This window comes from Cnephaeus nilssonii, assembly GCF_951640355.1.
Source record: "Cnephaeus nilssonii genome assembly, chromosome: 7".
Taxonomy (NCBI): domain Eukaryota; kingdom Metazoa; phylum Chordata; class Mammalia; order Chiroptera; family Vespertilionidae; genus Cnephaeus; species Cnephaeus nilssonii.
The window spans coordinates 3,091,159-3,112,470 of NC_137078.1; the positions used below are offsets into that span (position 1 = coordinate 3,091,159).

Genomic DNA, 21,312 nt, shown 5'->3' on the forward strand with positions numbered 1-21,312 from the left:
TATAGTTAGAAGAAGTTTAAATTAAAAAAATTTGGCTCTCAAAAGAAATTTCAATTGTTGTACTGTTGATATTTGGCTCTGTTGACTAATGAGTTTGCTGACCACTGCCCCAGAACTTTGCAAGGTAATAATATCTATCCCCAGGTTGCAAAAGACAAAATAAGGAACAGACTTCTGATTTGTCCCAGACCATGCAGCCAGGCAAGGGCAGACCCAGGTGTGAAGACCAGCACATGTCCCACCAGACATTTCACTCCCCAAGTGGCCAAGTCTAGACTCATCATTTTCTTCTGTATTCCACATTCTTTTTTTATTTATTTAAATTCTTTATTGTTTAAAGTATTACACATGTCTCCTCTTTCCCCCCACCGTTGACCTCTCCTCGGCTGCTTCCACTCCCCAACACATGCCCTCACCCCTTTACTGTCTGTGTCCATTGGTTATGCTTGTATGCATGCCTACAAGTCTTTTGGTTGATCTCTGCATTCCACATTCTTAATCTCAGAAAATAGTCCTTCTCAAGCTCCCCAGTCACTTAAGGTGGAACCCCCAAAGTCACCCTTGGTTCCCCTTTTCCCAGCCCCCAAATCCAGTCACTGGGTGCTGCAGCTTCTCCTTTTTTAACCTCTCTTCTCTAGCCATGATTAGTGCCTACTCAGGTCTCAGCTCTCCCCAGGGCTATGGCCTGGACTCCTTCCTAGCTAGCTCTCCAAGCCTCAGGCATCTCTCGGAGCATCCCTAACTACTGTGCTGTTCTCTTTCACACTGGATGCCTCCTCCACCAAACTGGGAGCAATTCAAGGACAGGGACCATATCTGATCCGGCACCAAGGCCTCAGTTCCCCCCCATAAGGCAGGGCTCTCTGTGGGCCCTAAGTGGATTTATGAATGAATGAATGAATGAATGAATAAGTGATTAATTTATTAAAGACTAGGACTTTCCTTTCTTCCCCACTGGGCTCTAGTCTTCAGAGTTAGGGATTATTTCTTTTTGCTCTGAGCGCCGAGCTTTCAGAAACTGCCTGACCTGAGTAAGTCCTAATAAATGTTTGTTGATTGAATAAGGAAAAGGACCTTTGCTGCTCCTTTCATCTGGAATGCTCTTCTCTCCAGACACTCCTGAAGGAGACCAAAGTTTTCCCACCCTAAAGCTGCCTTTTTGGATATTGACTGTAATCTTGTTATTAAGAAACAGGACTCAGAAAGAACCTTTGAACCCCCACCTTTCCTGCCTAAGATGGAAAGACCTGCTCCAGGAAGGAAATCTTAGGATGTTCTCCTGAGCCTAATTTAAACTGAGTGTGGTGGATGGCGGGGGAGGGGGGTGGCAAGCAGAAGCCTGCTTCCTGGATCACCCTCTGTGTCCCATTGTTCCTGAGTTAACTAGCAAAAATTCACCTGTGGTGTGAGCTGCTTTCCCGTTACCTGTAAATTGCTTATTCTCACGTTTGAAATCTAAGTTCCCATCCCCCCACCTCTTCTCTTTTGTTCAAAATGTCATATATAACTAATTTTGCCTCACTGTTTTTGGAATTTTCATGTTTATGTGAATTCCTCATGCATTAAACTTTGATTTTTTCCTGTTAATCTGTCTCCGTTAATTTGATTATTAGCCCAGCAAAAAGAACTTAGAAGGTGGAAGGAAAGAAATTTATTTTAGTTCCCACATCCCCATGGCTTATTTCTTCACCTTCAAGTCATTGCACAAATGTTACCTTTGCAATGAGGCCAGAAAATCCTACTTAAAACTGAAAATGCCACTTTTCTTCCAAGACTCCAATCTCCCTTCCTTTGTGTGGTTGTTTCTACCTCCTCACTTATGATATCATTCCCTTAATTATTATGTTGACTATTTATTGCCTGTGTTCCCACCATCACCATAAAATTTTTTTTTCAGCCTGGTCAGTGTTGCTCAGTGGTTGAGCATTGACCTATGAACCAGGAGGTCAAGGTTTGATTCTCTGTCAGGGCACATGCCCAGATTAGGGCTGGATCTCCAGTGGGGGGCATACAGAAGGCAGACGATCAATGATTCTTTCTCCTTATCATTGATGTTTCTTTTCTGATCATTATGGCTATTACTTCCAATACTATATTGAACAGGAGTGGTGAAAGTGGGCATCCCTGTCTTGTTCCTGTTCTTAGGGGAAATGGTTTTACTTTTTGCCTATTGAGTATGATGCTGGCTGTAGGTTTGTCACATATGGCCTTTATCATGTTGAGATATGCTCCCTCTATTCCAACTTTGCTGAGAATTTTTATCACAAATGGGTGTTAGATTTTGTTGAATGCTTTTTCTGCCCCTATTAATATGATCATGTGATTTTTGTATTTTAGTTTGTTTATGTGATGTATCATGTTTATTGATTTGCGAATATTGTACCAGCCTTGCATCCCTGGAATAAATCCCACTTGGTCATGGTGTATAATCTTTTTAATATATTGTTGGATGTGATTTGCTAATATTTTGTTGAAGATTTTAGCATCTATGTTCATCAGGGATATTGGCCTGTAATTCTCTTTCTTTGTAGTGTCTTTACCTGTTTTAGAATTAGGATAATGCTGGCCTCATAAAAAGTGTTTGGAAGTGTTCCTTCCTTTTGGATTTTCTGAAATAGTTTGAGGAGTATAGGTGTTAGTTCTTTGAATGTTTGGAAAAAATACCCCCTGAAGCCATCCAGACCTGGGCTTTTGTTTGGTGGGAGTTTTTTGATTACTGCTTCTATTTCATCAATTGTTTTTGGACTACTCAGGGTTTTTTTTTACTCTTCCTGATTCAGTTCTGGGAGATTGTATTTTTCTAGGAATTTGTCTATTTCATCCACATTGTCCAGCTTGTTGGCATACAATTGTTCATAGTATTTTCTTACAATCCTTTATATTTATGTGAGTCCATGTTTACTTCTCCATTTTTGTTTCTGATTTTATTTATTTGGGTCCTCTCTTTTTATTTCTTGATGAGTCTGGCTAATGGTTTATCCATTTTGTTTATCATTGTAAAGAACCAGCTCTTGGTTTCATTGATTTTGGGGGTGGGGAGGCGTTAAACTTTTTTTTATTAGAAAACAAATATACAACTTGAATGGATTTGAGGCAAATTGTGCTTACACAGATTTTCTTTAAGTGGCTAACCAAGTTTAAAAGCAAGTAACAATAAAAGAAGATGTTTCTGGTACAGGACCAGCAGTACAAAAAAATAGTGTATGAATACCTGGACAGTACACCCGTTTTTCAATAGTCCAACTTTTAAGTACATATTGTTGACTGTCCATAGTCCATGCAGAGTTACAACTCCACACTTCAACAACAACATGAGGACAGTTCCTAAAGAAAACTACTTAAAAAAAGGTATAACCAGATGTTCCCTCATTTGACCAACATCTAAGTTTAGATGTGCAAAAGGGCTTAGATATATCCAGAGAAAGCCACATGCAACATGTTATTTGATCAATTTTCTAAAATAAGATTTCAGGACAATAACAGTAAGATAAGGGAAGAAAACATAGAGGAAGGAAGTCCTATTTACTATACATGTACATATTTTTTAACAGTAGGGGGGACCTTTTACAGATAAGTTACAAAGAAAAGGCAAATAAACAATTTTATACAAGAAATTTAACACATTCTGTACAATATCTTCACTTTGCTGTCATCATTTGTATAAACTCTTCATAGTTTACTTGACCATCACCATCAATATCTGCTTCCCTGATCATTTCATCAACCTCTTCATCTATTAACTTCTCTCCAAGGTTTGTCATCACATGGCGAAGCTCTGCTGCACTAATATAGCCATTGCCATCCTTATCAAACACACAGAATGCTTCTCAAATTTCTTCTTCACTGTCTATGCCTTTCATTTTTCTTGCCATCATTGTCAGAAATTGTGGGAAGTCGATTGTGCCATTACCATCAGCATCCACTTCATTTATCATGTTCTGTAACTCTGCCTCTGGGATTCTGCTGACGAGACCTCATTACAGTTTCCAATTCCTTTGCTGTTATAGTTCCATCAACATCCTTGTCAAATAGTGAAAAAGCTTCTTGAATTCTGCAATCTGCTCTTCAGTTAGTTGGTCAGCCATGCTGTAAGTGCTACCATTTTCCAAGAAGCAACTACACAACCACTCAGCTAGCTCGCTCCACTCGGACTGATTCCTTCATTGATTTTTTTGTATTGTTTTTTTTAGTTTCTATGTTATTTATCTCTGCTCTAATCATTATTATTTCCTTCCTTCTACTTACTGTGGGATTTCTTGTTGTTCTCTTTTTAGTTATTTAAGTTGTAGGGTAAAATAGTTTATTGCTGATTTTTCTTGTCTTTTTGAGATAGGCCTGTAGTGCTATGAACTTCCCTCTCAGGATTGCTTTTGCTATGTCCCACAGATTTTAGGTTGTTGTGTGTTCATTTTCATTTGTTTCCAGGAAGTTTTTGATTTCTTTCTTGATCTCCTTGGTAACCCATTCATTGCTTAATAATATGCTATTTAGCCTCCATGTGTTTGAATGTTTGTGAGTGTTTTTACTGAGTTGATTTCTAATTTCTTTCCACTGTTATCTGAGAAGATGCTTGACTTGATTTCAATCTTCTTGAACTTGTTGAAACTTGTTTTGTGTCCTAACATGTGGTCTATCTTTGTGAATAATCCATGTGCACTTGAGAAGAATGTATATTCTTCTGAATTGGGGTAAAATGTTCTATAAATGTCAATTAAATTCATCTGATCCAGTGTGTCCTTTTGAGACAATGTTTCCTTGTTAAGTTTTTGTCTGGAAGATCTATCCAGTGAAATCAGTGGGGTGTTAAAGTCTCCTACTATGACTGTATTGTTGTTGATGTCTCCATTAAAGTCCTCTAGAAGATTTTTAAATATATTTAGGTGCCCCTATATTGGGTGCATATGTTTACCAGGGTTATATCTTCTTGTTGGATCAATCCATTTAGTATTATGCAGTGACCTTTCTTGTCTCTTGTGATGGCCTTCATATTGAAGTCTATTTTGTATGATGTGAGTATTGCTACTCTAGCTTTGTTTTCTTTTCCATTTGCATGGACAATTTTTTCCCCCATCCCTTCACTCCATCCTGTGTGTGTCTTTTGTTCTAAGGTGGGTCTCTTGAGACAGCATATAGTGAGGTCATGTTTTTGTATACATTCAGCTACCCTATATGTTTTGATTGTGTTATTTAATCCATTTATATCTAAGGTTATTATTGATAGGTATTTATTTATTGGCATTTTAATTCTGTATGCCTAGGTTTCTCTTTCTGTTTTTTCTTCTCATTACAGCAGTCCCTTTAGCATTTCTTGCAATGCTGGCTTGGTGGTGATGTACTCCTTTACCCTTTTTTTTTTGTCCGGGAACTTTTTATTTGACTGTCTATTTTTATGATAGCTTTGCTGGATATAGTAATCTTGGTCTCAGATCCTTGTTTTCCAGTACCTTGAGTACTTCATGCCATTCCCTTCTGGCCTATAGAGTTTCTGATGAGAAATCAGGTGTCAGCCTTATGGGAACTCCTTTGTAGGTAACAGTTTTCTTTTCTCTTGCTGCCTTTAAGATTCTCTCTTTTTCTTTAATTTTTGGCATTTTAATTATGATGTGTTTGGGCATGGATCTGTTTGGGTTCTTCTTGTTTGGGGTTCTCTGTGCCTCCTGAACTTGTGTGACTTTTTCCTTTACCAGGTTAGGGAAGTTTTCTGCCATTATTTCTTCAAACACCTTCTCTATGCCTTTCTCGCTTTCTGCCTCTTCTGGCACACCTGCTATTCTAATATGTTATGCTTCACATTGTCCCACAGCTCCCTTAAGCTGTCCTCCTGTTTTTTAATTTTTTTTTTTTTTTTGGTTCTCTGATTGAGTGATATTTTCAACTCCGTCTTCTAATTCACTAATTTGATCCTCAGCTTCTCCAAATCTACTGTGTATTCCTTCCAATGTGTTCTTTATTTGTGTTATGTTATTCTTTTTTAAAAATATATATTTTATTGATTTTTTACAGAGAGGAAGAGAGAGGGATAGAGAGTTAGAAACATCGATGAGAGAGAAACATCGATCAGCTGCCTCTTGCACACCCCCTACTGGGGATGTGCCCGCAACCAAGGTACATGCCCTTGACCGGAATCGAACCTGGGACCCTTGAGTCCGCAGGCCGACGCTCTATCCACTGAGCCAAACCGGTTTCGGCTATTTGTGTTATGTTATTCTTTATCTCAGTCTGTTCTTTTTTCCTAGTTACTATATCTTTTTTTTTCATACTGTTGAGCATTTTTACCATGATTACTCTGAACTCTGTTTCAGATAAATTTCTTATCTCTGCTTCATTTATCTCTTCTTCTGGAGAATTCTCTGGTTCTTTCATTTGGGGGTTGTTTCTTTGTCTCCTCACTTTGGTTGTCTGTTTGGGTTTGTGACATTGTTTTAGGTAGAACCTCCTCACCTCTCAATCTCTAGTGCAGGACAGTGTTAAAGGCTGTTTCTGACTAATTGGATCAGGCAAAGACTCAAACCCTCCAGGCACTGCCTCTGTATACAGACTAATAGGATTCTGACTTGAATTGCCCCTAGGAAATAGTCCTGGGGTGGAGCAAGAGTTTTTTTCAACAGGGTGGGGCAGTTGTTTCTGCCTGGAGGCTAATTGTTATTTTTAATCTCTTAAGTGGCCTCAGGGCAAGCGTTTTCCAATAGGGTGTGTCAACTGTCTTCCTCCCCAGGCAAGGTATATGTCTGTGTGGGAAAGATGTCCCCAGTCCTGAGTTCTGCCCTCACAGCTCCAGTCCACTTCACCCTCCCTCTGCCAGAGCACAAGGTTGGTGGCTCCACAGGGAATTTTTGTGTGTTGTCCCTTCAAGAGAGTGCCCAAACTTTCAGCTGCCACTCATTGGCAAACAGCACCCTGCTGCTTTTCACAGCTAGATGTTATGTGGGTACCCTCCTCGGATTTCGTGCGCTCTGCTGAGGAGCTCAGCTTGAGGATTAGATCCCAGAGGTCTCAGTGGCACCCTCCACCCCCACAGCTGAGACTTCTCTCTGGGACTTCAGTGTCTATCTGTGGACACCTGGCCAGCCCTTTCATGCCTCTATCCCTCCTACCAGTCTCCATGCAGTCTCCACCTTTGGTCCTTGGGTATTAAGGTTCTCTCCTGTGATTTTTTCATTGATTATTCAGGAAGTCTTTCCATATTTTATTTGTAATTCCAGCTTGTTCCTTGGAGCATGTCCGTGCATCCATCTACTTTGCTTCCATTTTTTATCTCTTCTCATTGATGTTTCTATCTCTCTTTCCCTCTCCCTTCCTCTCTAAGATCAATAATATATATCTCTATAATAATAAAAGGGTAATATGCAAATTGGTCAGGACGCCCTCACAGTAACAACCGAACAACAGGCTGTGTGGGGTGACCAAGCTGACAGGGGGGTTAGTGAGGGACGACCAAATGACTGAACAGCAGGCTGCATGGGGTGACCAGGCCAGCAGGTGGGGCAGTGAGGGGTGACCAGACCAGCAGGGGGGGGAGGGTAAAGTTGGGGATGAACAGGCCAGTGGGGGAGGCAATTGGGGGCTGTCAGGCCGGCAGGCAGAGTTGGTTAGGGGTGATCAGGCCAGCAGGGAGGACAGTTAGGAGCGACCAGGTAGGCAGGCAGGTGAGCAATTAGGAGCCAGCCGTCCAGGATTGTGAGAGGGATGTCCAACTGCCGGTTTAGGCCTGATCTCCCGGATCGGGCCTAAACTGGCAGTCGGACATCCCCCAAGGGGTCCCGGATTGGAGAGAGTGCAGGCTGGGCTGAAGGGACCCCCTCCCCATGCACTAATTTCATGCACCAGGCCTCTAGTATATATATATTAAAAATACTCATATTTTTAAAAAAAATTTATGCACAGAGACTTTTGACTCCCTGTTTTGTGTAATTTCCCCAATGCTTAATACAATCTGCCACATAGTAGTTGTTCAATAAACAGTGGTTGAATAAGGAAATTACTCTTATTCTGCCTGTGACTGCTTTGTGGTCTGAGGCTGACTCCTTGATCTCTCTGAGCTCCAACTTTAAAATAACACTAGCAACAGTAATAATGAAGGTTGGGTGGTATGGCAGTCATTGCCACTGCTTGCAAATATTCGTGTCTCTCCATCCTCCAGGCACATAGTAGGACCATGTTCATTGCCCCTTTGGGGTTGACCATGTGACTTTCTTTGACCAATTTGAATGGAAGAGAAAGTGATGTGTCTCACTTTCAGTGATACTTTAAGAGCCAGTAACATCTCCTCACTCCCTTCTCCCTTCTTCCACAGTGATTGGCAGTGCTCCTGATGGTGGCTGCTCCATCAGCCTGACTCAATGACACAGAGCAAAGCCACAGCAGACTCATTTTTGGATATGTTGTAAGAGTGAGAAATAAACTTTGTTGTATTAAGCCAATGGGATTTGGGGCTTTTGTTATTGCAGCATAACTTGCCTCTACTGACAAGTCAGATTCTTCAGTTCCTGGGTTGCCCTGAAGGCTCATTTCCCTGTGCACTGGGGGTGGAAGATGAGGGAGGTGGACCTTCAATAATAGCAATGACAGTGGCTTATCACTTAATGGTCCTAAATTGTTGTACGCTTAAGGGTCCTAAATTGTCCCATCGTGTGATCATAGCAAGCCAGAGTAGGCACTGCAATTGTCCCCTCCAGTGTACAAAGACATGAGATATTTGTCCAGGGAGCTATGAGGTGGCAGGACCAGGACTTGAACTTAAGCAGCCCACCTCTACTGCCTGGGCTCTTCTCAGTGAGGCAGACCACAGGTGTCTCTTGTTCTTGTCTCTGTTGTTCCTCAGGTTCCAGATGCCAAATTGAGAGAGGCCTTGCACCTCAAGACCTTCCCTTTCTGTTATACTTGGGCCAAGGCTGAAGGCAAGGGATGCCAGGCCCAAGTGTCTTTACTAAGACAGTTATGAGGGAGAAGGTCTGTTGGTCATAGAAGGGCTGGGATCTAACAGGCACCAGGACACAGATTGGCTGCTGTGGGCCGTCAACATGCCTCAGGTGTCAGTGTGGGAACTAATCCACACTCCTTTGGGGTCCACTCTCTCTTCCTTAAAGAGCTCTTGCTCCTGACCAAGTAACGTGTTTGGGTCAGAGAGTGGCCATCTGGGGGAGGCAGAGGCCCCAAGAGGGCAGGCACTTAGTGAAGGCCACACAGCAGGATGAGACTTCAGTTTGCCTGGATCTAACTTTTGAAAAACCAGTTTTCATGATTAGACACAGTCCCTTTGAGAAGTCTTCTCTATTTAAATTTGGGGTGGGTGACGAGAAATTTTTCCCATGTACCTAAGGAGTGGGGAGAAGGGGAAGACACATTTGTTGTGCCAGGAGCTTGATATAAGACATCTCAGTAAAGCCTCTGAGATGGGTCTTATTGTACCCCAAAAGGTGCAAACTCTGAAGATGCTGAGCAAAGGGGCCATTTGTCTGAAGTTACAGGGTTGCTGAGGGGCCAAACCAGAACTGCCACTGGGCTCCTGGTGACAGCAAGGCTCACCCTGCAGGACCACAGACCTCTAGCCCATGGCCACCATCTCTGAAGAAGCTGCCTTCTGGGGACGGGGAATGGAGTAGGGAGCGGAATCCACCAGCACAGGTGACTTAGGGGGAGGCAGAGTCACACAGACCTGAGCTCCTGGCTCTATTACTAGGGCCAGGCTTTGTGCCTACTGAATCTTAGCTTCCTCAGCAGTACAATGGTCATGGGAAGGGCTCCTTTCTGCAATGGAATAATGAGGTCAAGCACACTGCACAGGGCCTGTAGTACATGTCCACCAGGCACTCCCCAAGTGTCAGGCACCCAGGTGCCTGCAAAGCTTGTTGCCCCAAATAGCGCTGTAGGGCATCTCCTGTGATCTTGCATTGCATGCCATCGAGGGATCTGTGAAATGTCTTGGGATAGGTATTTGGGAGCAGAATTGCTGAGTTACAAGTAGGTGTCACCCTGGGAGATGGTTCTCTTGATTGGCACATCAGTTCCTGTTCCCATGCAGAACACCAGGGGTTCTCTATGCTCATGCCCATGCCAGCACTTGTGCGTATGCAGCTTTCCAATTCTGCCAATTTAATTGACACATAAAGTGATGTGTTGCACTTTTCTGGTTGCTGATGGGTTTGCCCTTCTCTTCATGTGTTTCTTGGTCTTTTCTGTCTCTTCTATAAATGGTTTGTTCACACGTTATGGTCCAGTTTCCCTCTGGGGCCACTACCTGAGAAACCTTTTCTGAGCTTCCCACATGGCCACCCTCCCTGCTCCCCGAGCACATCTCCTTAGGAAGCCTGCACTGGCCTCGCCTCTGCAGGGTTCTATGGACTCCTGCAGTTTCTTGTGCTTCACCTCTCCCTGCCAGAGACAGACCAGACTGTGCTGCAGTCTCACCCCTGTTTGCTTTTCTGCCTCATTTATTTATCAATTATTATTCCCATAACAATTGGAATAGTATTCAAACTCCTCACCATGGCTCGACTATCATAAATGACCTGGCTCCTGCTGGTGTCTATCTCTCCTGAAAGGCTGGCTTGCTTCAAGCCAGGGCTTCCAGGCTGGGTTGGATCTGCCATGCTCATCTCCACCCTGGGGGATTTCACATGGTTCCCTCCCTCCAGGTAGGTGCCTGTGCAGAAGTCACCTCCTTACAGAGCCCGCCCTAGACTTCTCTGCCTAAAATGTCAGTTTGTAGCTATATGCTGCCCCCTAATCCCGAACCCAGCCTCATCTTTCTTTCTGGCATGTGCCAATACTGTCATTAAGTTGTACAAACCTTTGTTTAGTGGTGTTTTAGAGGTGGGGAAGCTGAGGAATGCCAAATACACAGAAACCACAAAGTAACCCTTGTCGGGGGGGGGGGGGGGGGCGCTGGGCTCAGAGCAGATCCCATGCTCCTTTCCCAGCACCACCCTGATTGAATCCCTTGGGCAGTTTTTACCTGAATAGTTAGGAGAGTCCACCTGATTTATTTCCTGAGCCCCACTGCCTGCTTCTAAGTCATGGCGGCTTAATTAGCAAAAGAAAAGATGTTGAGAGTGGAGGTGAAGAGGCCCAGAGTCTGTCTCAGAGCAGAGTCACTTCCTGCAGGTCCCAGTCCTCCTACCTCTGTGAGATGCTTCCTAGGACTTCTCCTCTGTGAGTCAGGAGCAGGTGTGTCCATGCATCACATCCAACCTGTATAGGGAAGAAGTGGGCCCCACCCACCTCTTCTCCAGCTACAGCCACCTTTACAGAGGAGCCACAAGGTGGCAGGAGCCCAGGACTAGCCTCCCCCATGGGGACTCTCTGCCATATGCCCCTTCTAGACTACTGAAATGCAAGAAGCTGTCCTCGATTGCATTAAGCCACATGATGCCTACATTACACTATTAGAGCAGTTGAAATTACCAACTAGAGCAGTAGGATTGGGGCATGTTCATCTCATTAGCGAGAGGCAAGTGCTGGACTCGGCCTGAGTGAAGGAACCTATAAACAGGATTATGTGGGCCAGCTTTCCTTCCTATGGACTCTCTCCAGTGGATTGTCTCAGGGTAAGAAAAGACATCTCTTTCTTTATATTTTATATACATACTAGAGACCTGGTGCACAAAATTCGTGCATGGGGGGGGCATGTCCCTCAGCCCCGCCTGCACTGTCTCCAATCTGGGACCCCTCAGGGGATGTCTGACTGCCGGTTTAGGCCCAATCCCGCAGGTTTAGGCCGAAAACTGGCAATCGAACATCCATCTCACAATCAGGGACTGCTGGCTCTTAACCGCTCAACTGCCTGCCTGCCTGATTGCCCCTAACTGCTTCTGCCTGCCAGCCTGATCACCCCCTAACCACTCCTCTGCTGGCCTGATTGACACCTAACTGCTCCCCTGCCAGCCCGATCACCCCCAACTGCCCTCCCCTGACGGCCCGATTGCCCCCAACTGCCCTCTCTTACCAGCCCTATTGCCCCCTACTTCCCTCCCCTGCCAGCCTGTTTGCCTCCAACTACCCTCCCTTGCAGGCCTGGTTGACCCCAACTGCCACCCCGCCCCCCCCCCACCCCCCCCGCTGGCCTGGTTGTCCCACGCAGCCTGCTGTTCAGTCATTTGGTCATCCCTCACTAACTCTCCTGCCGACTTTGTCACCCCATGCAGCCTTCTGTTTGGTCGTTACTGTTACTGTGATGGCATCACGGACAATTTGTATATCCCTCTATTATTAGTATAGACTAGTGGCCCAATGCACCGATTCATACACATTGAAAGGAAATTAATTAGAAAGTGGCCAGCAGGGTGGGACTGGGCAAGACAGGCCAGACACGCTCTGCAGCCAACCTCCCATGGTCCCTCCCCGGTGTCTGCAGAGTGAGCGGGGTTCTTCTGGCAGGTGGAGTCCCTCCGTCTGGCCTGTGGGGATCAGGCCAAAACCTGCTCTCCGACATCCCCCGAGGGGTCCCAGAGTACGAGAGAGCACTCTGCAAAGTTGCTGTCGTACAGGGGGTGGAACACAAACGCAAGTGTGCAGTAAACCAGATTTGGGGCCGACAGTGCCCCAGCAACAACATAACCCAGGGCCAAAGGTGGAATCATGCGGCCCCACGAGGAATCAGGCTCCCTCCTCTCTGGTTTCAGGGTGCATCACCCAAGAACCACTGCTGGCAAGTCACATCAGCTCGGCAGCTCCTACATTGAGCGTCTGCCCCCTGGTGGTCAGTGCGCATCATAACATCCAGTTGGACGGGCAGAGGGACACTTAGCATATTAGCCTTTTATATATAGAGATATATTTTTGCATATTTCAATAACAAAAGTAATACATGCTCCTTATTTTAAAAATACACAGAAGATTTCAGGTTAAAGATGGAAACATACACATCTCCCCACCCATCCTCTCCAGGGACCGGGATTTTGTTTGTATGGACACTAACACATATGTGCTCCCTACCACATTCCTGTTTTGTAAGTTGTTTTGCAATGCACATACAAAGACCTGCTCATTCTCTGAATAGTATTCCATGGCATGGAGGTGCCCACATTATATCATCAGCCTCCTGCTGGTGGACATTGAAAAGAATTCCATTTGTTTTTCCACCACCACACTCAACATCATTACGAAGATCCTTGAACATCTTCTTTCTGCACTGGATGAGTCTGCTGTAAGGCAGTGTCCTAGGAGTGGGGTTTAAGGGTCAAACAGTCTTGGCTTCTACACCGTGATAGATTCCCCCAGGGTGACTCTGGATAAACCCTAGGGAGAGCTTTGCTTTGCTAGAGGAATTCAAAGGACTTTAAACAACCCGCCCCCAACCACCACCCCCAGGGTGCTGCAGAGGGGGCTCCTCCATCAAGGTTTGGGTTGCCTTGGACAACCTTTCATTTCTTCCCACGGGCAGATTTTATTTTTGTACAAACCTTTTGGGGAGAAAATCCTGGCTGAGATGTGCATGAGTTTCCTTCACAACCACAATCTGAAGTTCCCTCTGCTGGGGGGCCTGCTGGTGGAAGTAGAGAACTAGAGCAGCCGCCAACCAAAGGCACAGCCAGCTGAAGGATGGGGAATCCCATGCTCTCCTGGGAGTCCACGGAAGAAATGCACAGCCTTGTAGATTCCGTGCAGCTCTTCGTTTCAGGTGTTTGGGGCAAGGTGCTGATTTATGCAAGCAAGCAGGAGGGGGGAAATGGGAGGGAAGCTGCTAGGAGGCTGGGTAGGCTGGGCTGGGGAAGTGCATCTATAGGAGGAACTGACCCGTGACACAGAACATTAGGGTCTCCTGACAATGACATCTAATGAGCCTGAGAATGAGGAATTCTGGTTTTATTGCAAGGGCCTATAATACTATTAGACTTCCTATCATCAGTTTCCTGCATTCTGCACTCTATTTTAAAATGTTCTATCCTATTATTTTGAGCCTCTGATTCTGTTAAAACTCCACAGGGGCTACACAGGGCAGTCAACTTTGGAGCAAGGCTCCTGGAGGTCAAATCCAATTCTCACGAGTGTTGAGAACCTGGGCACAATGCCGGCCAGTTCCGTCCCTTAGTTTCCTGTTGGTAAATGGGTATAGAATACTGTTGGTTCATAGTGTTCCCGGGAGGATTCAAGCATCCATGGGCGGCCAAGAAGGGAGCCAGGTACCCAGTGGGTGCCCAGAAAAGGTAGATATGTTTGTTCTATAAGTAGTCTTAACAGCCAGGGTTCCAAGATTCGATTCTGGGAGCCGAGGCCAGGATTGAGTTGTTCTAAGTTGCTTCCTTGGGTCCTCCACAGCAGACAGCTGCTGGGAAGCCAAGTGAGCATCCAGAGAGAAGGAAGCTCCCTGGGGCTGTGGGAAAGCAAACAAGGGCCACAAGCTGTGGACGCCAACATTTCCCAGGGTTAGTCCTTGGGAGTCCACCTCAGGCACTGCACTTGGCCCGAATTTAGACAGCTTGAGTAGTGAGGGGGCAGAAAAAACAGCCTCAGCCCCATCCTGCCGGCCCCTCTGCAGGGCACTGCCATGCAGCCTTCCTGGTCTAATCCCAGCTCTGGCCAGGATGGAGTGCCAGGGCTCAGGATACAATAACATCAATAATAATAATTAGTATTGCCTAAATGCTTACCAGGGGCCTGGCATTATTCTTAGTGTGCTATATGCAGACTATTTTATTTAGCCTTCATAACAATAATAATAACAGCAGGTAAAGAAACTGAGGCAAGTTTGAGTAATCGTACAGCCCAGGCTTTAGGCACCACACTCTCAATAAATCACATACTGCCTTTCAAGAGGAAATGATAATGTTTTCTGAATACTCTGCTTGCATGATCTCTCTCAAGTTCTTTAATGACCCTATTAGGTGGGTATCACTATAGGCCCATTTTCAGCTAAAATAAACTGAGGTACAGAGACATTAAGTCACTTGCCCAAGATTGTCCAGTCAGAAAAGGTAATAGTTGGGATTCAAAACCACTAATGTTAACCGCTGTGCAAATGTATTAATATCCTCCCACTGCCATAACAAATGATCACAAACTCAGTGGCATAAAACAACACAGATTTATTCCCTTATACGTCTGAAGGTCAGAAATCACTTTCCCAAAGTTAAAGTCAAGGTGTTGGCAGGGATGCTTTCTTCTGGAACCGCTGAGAGGAGAATCCGTTCCTTACCTTCTTCACCTTCTAGTGGCCACTTCATTTCTTGGCTCCTGGGCTCTTCTTCCATCTTCAGAGCATATCACTCCATTCTCTGCTTCCAGCACCACATCACCTTCCCCCTACCTGCCTCTTCTTAAGACCTTTATGATTACACAAGAAGCCCGGTGCACAAAACTTGTGCATGGGGGGGGGGGAGGTTGTCCCTCAGCCCAGGCTGTACCCTCTCCATTCTGGGACCCCTTAAGGGATGTCTGACTGCCCATTAAACATCCCTCTCAAAATCCAGGACTGCTGGCTTCCAACTGTCCTCCCCTGCAGGCCTCATGCCCCCCAACAGCCCTCCCCTGCAGGCCTGGTGCCCCCCAATTGCTCTCCCTTGCAGGCCTGGTCCCCCCCAACTGCCCTCCCCTGCTGGCCTGGTTCCCCACAACTGCCCTCCCCTGCTGGCCTGGCCCCCCGCAAACTGCCCTCCCCTGCTGGCCTGGTCTCCCCCAACTGCCATCCTCTGCTGGCCCGGTCACCCCTAACTGCCCTCCCCTGCAGGCCTGGATCCCCCGCAACTGTCCTCCCCTGCAGGCCTGGTCCCCCGCAAACTGCTCTCCCCTGCTGGCCTGGTCTCCCCCAACTGCCCTCCTCTGCTGGCCTGGTCCCCTCCAACAGCCCTCCCCTGCAGGCCTGGATCCCCCCCAACTGTCCTCCCCTGCAGCCTGCAGGCTTTGTCCCCCCCCCCCCCCGCCCCCCGCAATTGCCCTTCCCTGCAAGCCTGCCCCCCGCAACTGTCCTCCCCTGCAGGCCTGCCCCCCCCCCACAACTGCTGTCCCCTGCAGTCCGGGTCCCCCCCCAACTGCTCTCCCATGCAGGCCTTGTTCCCCCCAACAGCCCTCCCCTGAAGTCCTGGGTCCCCTCCAACTGTTCTCCCCTGTAGGCCTTGTACCCCCACAACTGCCCTCCCCTGCTGAATTGGTCTCCCCCAACTGCCCTCCTCTCCTGGCCCGGTCACCCCTAACTGCCCTCCCTACTGGCCTGATTGCCCACAACTGCTCTTCCCTGCAGTCCTGACCCCCTCCCACCATTGCCCTCCCCTGTAGGCCTGGGTCCTCCACAACAGTCCTCCCCTTCAGGCCTTGTCCCCCCCGCCCCAACTACCCTCCGCTGCTGGCCTGGTCCCCCCCAACTGCCCTCCCCTGCAGGCCTGACCACCCCAACTGCCCTCCTCTACAGTCCTGGTCCCCCCTAAACTGCCCTCCCCTGCAGGCCTGGGCCCCCCCAACTGCCCTCAACTCTGACCTGGTCCCCCCCAACTACCCTCCCCTGCAGGCCTGGTCCCCCCCAACTACCCTCCCCTGCAGGCCTGGTCCCCCCCAACTGCCTTCCCCTGCAGGCCTGTTCCCCTTCAACTGCCCTCCCTTGCTGGCCTGATCCCCTCCAACTGCCCTCCCCTGCAGGCCTGGGTCCCCCCCCTCAACTGTCCTCCCCTGCAGGCCTTGACCCCCCCAACTGTCCTCCCCTTCAAGCGTGCCCCCCCTCAACTGCTGTCCCCTGCAGTCCTGGTCCCTCCCAACTGCCCTCCCCTGCAGGCCTGGTCCCCCCCCGACTGCCCTCCCCTGCAGGCCTGGGTCCCCCCCCCAACTGTTCTCCCCTGCAGGCCTTGACCCCCCCCCAACTGTCCTCCCCTTCAGGCCTGCCCCCCCTCAACTGCTGTCCCCTGCAGTCCTGGTCCCTCCCAACTGCCCTCCCCTGCAGGCCTGGTCCTCCCCAACTGCCCTCCCCTGCAGGCCTGGGTCCCCTCCAACTGCCCTCCCTTGCTGGCCTGGACTCCCCCAACTGCCCTCTTCTGTAGGCCTGGTCACCCCCAACTGCCCTCCTCTGCTGGCCTGGTCACCCCTAACTTCCCACAACTGCCCTCCCCTGTAGGCCATCTTGTGGCGGCCATCTTGTGTCCACATGGGGGCAGCCATCTTTGACCACATGGGGGCGGCCATCTTGTATCTTGGTGTGATGGTCAATTTGCATATTACTCTTTTATTAGATAGGATCAGGCCTCCTGCATAATCCAGGATAATCTCCCCACCTCAAGATCCTTAATTTACTAACACATCCAAATTCCTTTTTACCAGTTAAGATAACAGGTCAGGTTACAGGGATCAGAGCATGAACATATTGGGTGGTGGCGGTGGGCATTATCCTATTTATCACAGTGAGGTTAGGCTGTGTCTTGCTGAAGCGGAGGTAATGAGCTCCTAAATGTATGGAAGCACATTTTAGGCCCACTCAGAACTCTGGTGGTGGGAGTCGTAGGAGTCTGACTTACAACTTGAAGGCCTCAGAATTCACTGTCAACCATCCTGCACATTTCTGGATGGAGAAGCAGAAGCATCCCTTACTGCAGGGGGAGTGGCCTCCTCCACCAGCCCCAGCACTTGGCCTGCACGTTTTCCAGGGCTCAGCACACCCAGGCTTATGTTCCTATGATGTGCAGCCCCGCCTTCACTACACTGCCTGCTGCAAGCTTGCCGAGGGCCGAGCTCAGATGCTTTCCCTCTAGCTCCAGCACTCAGCGTGTACCTAATAAATGTGCGTGGAAAGAGCAGGCAACGGAAGTGGAGTCTGGCACATTGTAGGCGCTTCACAAGTGTATGTTGAATTAATTAACCCAGCGCTCTAAAGCTGTCCAAGAGAACTTTCTGTGATGATAGAATGTTTGGTAGCTGCACTGCCCAAGGTGGTAGCCACTGAGCACTCAAAAATGGCCAGTGGGACTGAGGAATTACATTTTTAATTTTCTTTCTAAATGTGGCTAGTGGATACTGTGTTGGAAACAGCAACTCTGAGGTCTGCCGAGGACCCAGGCTTTCCCGCAGCCTCAGACCTTGCTTTGGGGCCAGGCCTTCACTGGGTCAAGTTCTCCCTCAAGCTCCCGAGTCCTGGCTTGAATTGCAGCTCTGCAGTCTGTCCCCATCCCTGTCTGATAAGTGCAGGCTGACTTGGGAGAGTTTCCATCCTAGACCCCCGTAGTAAAGCAGATATGGCAAGAAAGATAGTCACACAAATTTTTTAAAAATTTTCCAGTGCATATAAAAGTTATACTTACACTACATTGTAGTCTACTAAGTATGAATAGCATTATGTTTTTTAAAAGTACATACCTTAATTAAAAGATACTTTATTGCTAAAAAATGCTAACCACCATCTAAGCCTGTTGGGAAAATGGCACCGATAAACTTGCTGGATGCAGGGTTGTCACAGATCTTCAATTTGTAAGATAATTTGTAATATCTGTAAAGCGTAATAAAGCTAAACTCAATAAAACAAGATGTGCCTGTATTGCTGTGAAGGGCTCAACCCCAATTTTTAGAGCTAAGCCTGAACCTTCTCACTGTCCTTAGGCAAAAACCCTCCCACCTGCTTGTCCCACTCTTGTTCCAACTGTGACAGGTTTGTCACCACCCTTGCCAGCATTAGCTGAGGGCCTACTGAGTGCTGAATGTCAATGGTCAGCCCTGGCAAAGATGCAGGAGGCAGGCATCACTGTCTGCATCTTTTAGACAAGGAAGAGAAGGTTCAGTAAGAATCAGTGAATAAACTTTCTAGAGCAAAGGAGCCCAGCCTTTTGGGACAGGAAAGAGATGGAATCAGGCGATAGCAGCACCCCTCACCCCACTCACCACTCTCAGTCTGCTTTCTGGCCTTGGAGCTGGTGACCCCCTGAGGGCCTGGGGAGCTGCCCGCAGGCAGATGGCTACATTGGCAGAAGCAAAGCAGACCTGCATCGTGCCAGGCCCACTTCTTCCAGGGCTGAGGAACAAAGGGCTTTCACGAGGTGTAATCCAGGCTGACGGGAGAAGAATGGTTAGGTGTATGGAGAGGCCTGTTCACATGGAGGGAAGGAGTGAGCCCAGCAGGCCTGGCTGGCATGGAGGCTCGGGTTCCGGCCCACACTCCCAGGGCAGCAGACGGTTGCTGGCGGCAGGTGAAGGCCCGTTTGTGCTAGATGTCAGCAAGGAGGGCAGGCCTTTTAAAGGGTGAGATCGTGTGGCCCGATAGCACACCCAGGGCCTCTCCCTGGGGGGCCTAGGCCCCCTGTGAGGACTGTTGGCCATTGTTAACTGTACCTCATGTGAGGGAAAATGGGACATGGGCAGTCAGCTGATACCTGTGCGATCCCACTGCTGGGACCAGCTCCCCTGGCTGTGGCTCCGATTACACGGCACGGCGGGACAGGAGAGGGGGGCACGCCAGCCCAGGGAAGGGCCCATGGAGCTGCTGGCCCAGCTGGAGGCCCTCGGCATGACCGCAGCAGAAGGGATGGGGTAAACCAGCCTAAAGTAAACAGGAGAGAAGCACGAGGCCACAGGACTGGTAGTGCTGGGTGCTGGGAGGGCTTACCCCCGTGTGCCTCCCCAAGCCCTCTAGGGCCACAAAGCCCCCACATAGGAGAAAGGAGAGGACATGAACACATTCTCCAGGACCGCGTCCATCCAACTGTCAGCATGGAAGTGGAGGTCGGGGAAAACATGAGGAGGTTAAATTATGTGGGGAGTGAGGGTGACTCCAGTTTGTAGCGTTTACAAATTTCTGTGGTGTCAGTGCTGGCTGGTGCCTGCTGCAGCATCCCTGCTGACATTTGAATGTGACTCCCTATTACGTTGTTCATGTGCCTGGTCCTCATTTGATAGGTCTTATAATAACAACCATCCCCACTTTACAGTTGAGGCACAGAGAGGCTGAGGAATGTGCCCAAGGTCACACAGCTGTAATAAGGCAGAGCTGGGATTTGAACCCCGACTGTTAGGCTCCAGAGTCCAAGTTATTAACCACTACCCTATCTTGTCCTCCTCCCCCTCATGGCATGATTAAACAACAGTCATGTGCTGAGCACTAGTGGTGAGCCAGCCCTCTCTCTGTTCACCTGCCCTAAAGGTTATTATGATCATTACTAGAGGCTTGGTGCACAAATTCGTGCACCAGTGGGGTTCCTTGGCCTGGCCTGTGGGATCAGGCCGAAACCAGCTCTCTGACATCCCCCAAGGTGTCCCATATTGCGAGAGGGCACAGGCCAGGCCAAGGGACCCTACTGGTGCACAATCAGGGATGGGCAGGAATGCAGGAGGTTGGCCAACCGGTGGGGGGGTGGTGGTAGGGACTGCAGTAGGACTCCAGGGTGTGTCCAGCCCATCGCACTTAGTCCTGTTCGGCCGGACCCCAGCAGCAAGTAACCTATCGGTTGGAGCATATGCCCTCTGGTGGTCATTTCACGTCATAGCGACTGGTTGGCTGGTCGACTGTCTGCCCCCTGGTGGTCAGTGCATGTCATAGTGAGCAGTTGAGTGTCCTTAGCATGTCATTAGCATGTTACTCTTTGGTTGAACGGCCAACCGGCCGACTGGACACTTAGCATATTAGTTTTTTATTATATAGGATTCTCCTTTTATAGGAACCAAACTCAGCTCCAGGAAGTGACATCATGTCAGGGTCCTGGTGGGAAATGTCAGCAGAGTCAAGTGCAACTAACAACAGGGCCAGTTACAGAGGCGTGAGCGGGTCGAGGGAATCAGCCCGGCATGGCACGGCACCCATGGGCTAGCTGCAGTGGGAGCTGCTCTCTTCCCAGGCCTGTGGCACAGAGAGCCATTCCTGGAGCTGCTGAGGGCTGAGGGCAGCTGAGCTGAGTGAGGGGCTGCCGAATGGCCACAGACATTGGTGGACAGCACAGCCACCTGGAGCCCTGCAGGAGGGGCCGGGGTGTTCTGTGAACCCTCTGACCCCCTTTCAGGTCCAGAGGGCTGGGAGGTGGTGGGTGCAGGCCCCCAAGGATCAGACCCCAGGGCACAGAGCAGGGCCAGGAGTGGATCTGGAGGATCCGATGGAGACTAGCCAACTCACTGTCTCTACAACACTGGTGACTGCGGGAGCCCGGCTCCCACATAGCACTTGCAGTCCCCATCAACCCACTGGCTCACCATGCTGCCCGTGGACCAGGCCCAGCCTGCAGGCCTGGCACTGGCCACAGAGATGACACAAAGTCCCAAGGATATTGTGCCTCCATCTAGCAAGCACTTAATTCATCCATCTACTAAATGCTTCTTCATGCCAAATGGGCTGTAGGCACCATGCCTGGTGCTTTGCTGGGCACAGAGTAAACCAGACAAGATGTGGAGGCTACAGAAAGTGTTCACTTCTCCATCCACCAC

At 48.4% G+C, this 21,312-nt stretch overlaps 1 pseudogene across 1 annotated transcript; it reads right to left on the reverse strand.

Annotated features, from left to right (window-relative positions):
- Nucleotides 1–3,569: 3,569 nt before the first annotated feature.
- LOC307103821 (calmodulin-like) lies at nt 3,570–4,085 on the reverse strand (annotated as a pseudogene). Its single transcript has one exon. The product of its transcript is annotated as a calmodulin-like (transcript).
- Nucleotides 4,086–21,312: the final 17,227 nt, after the last annotated feature.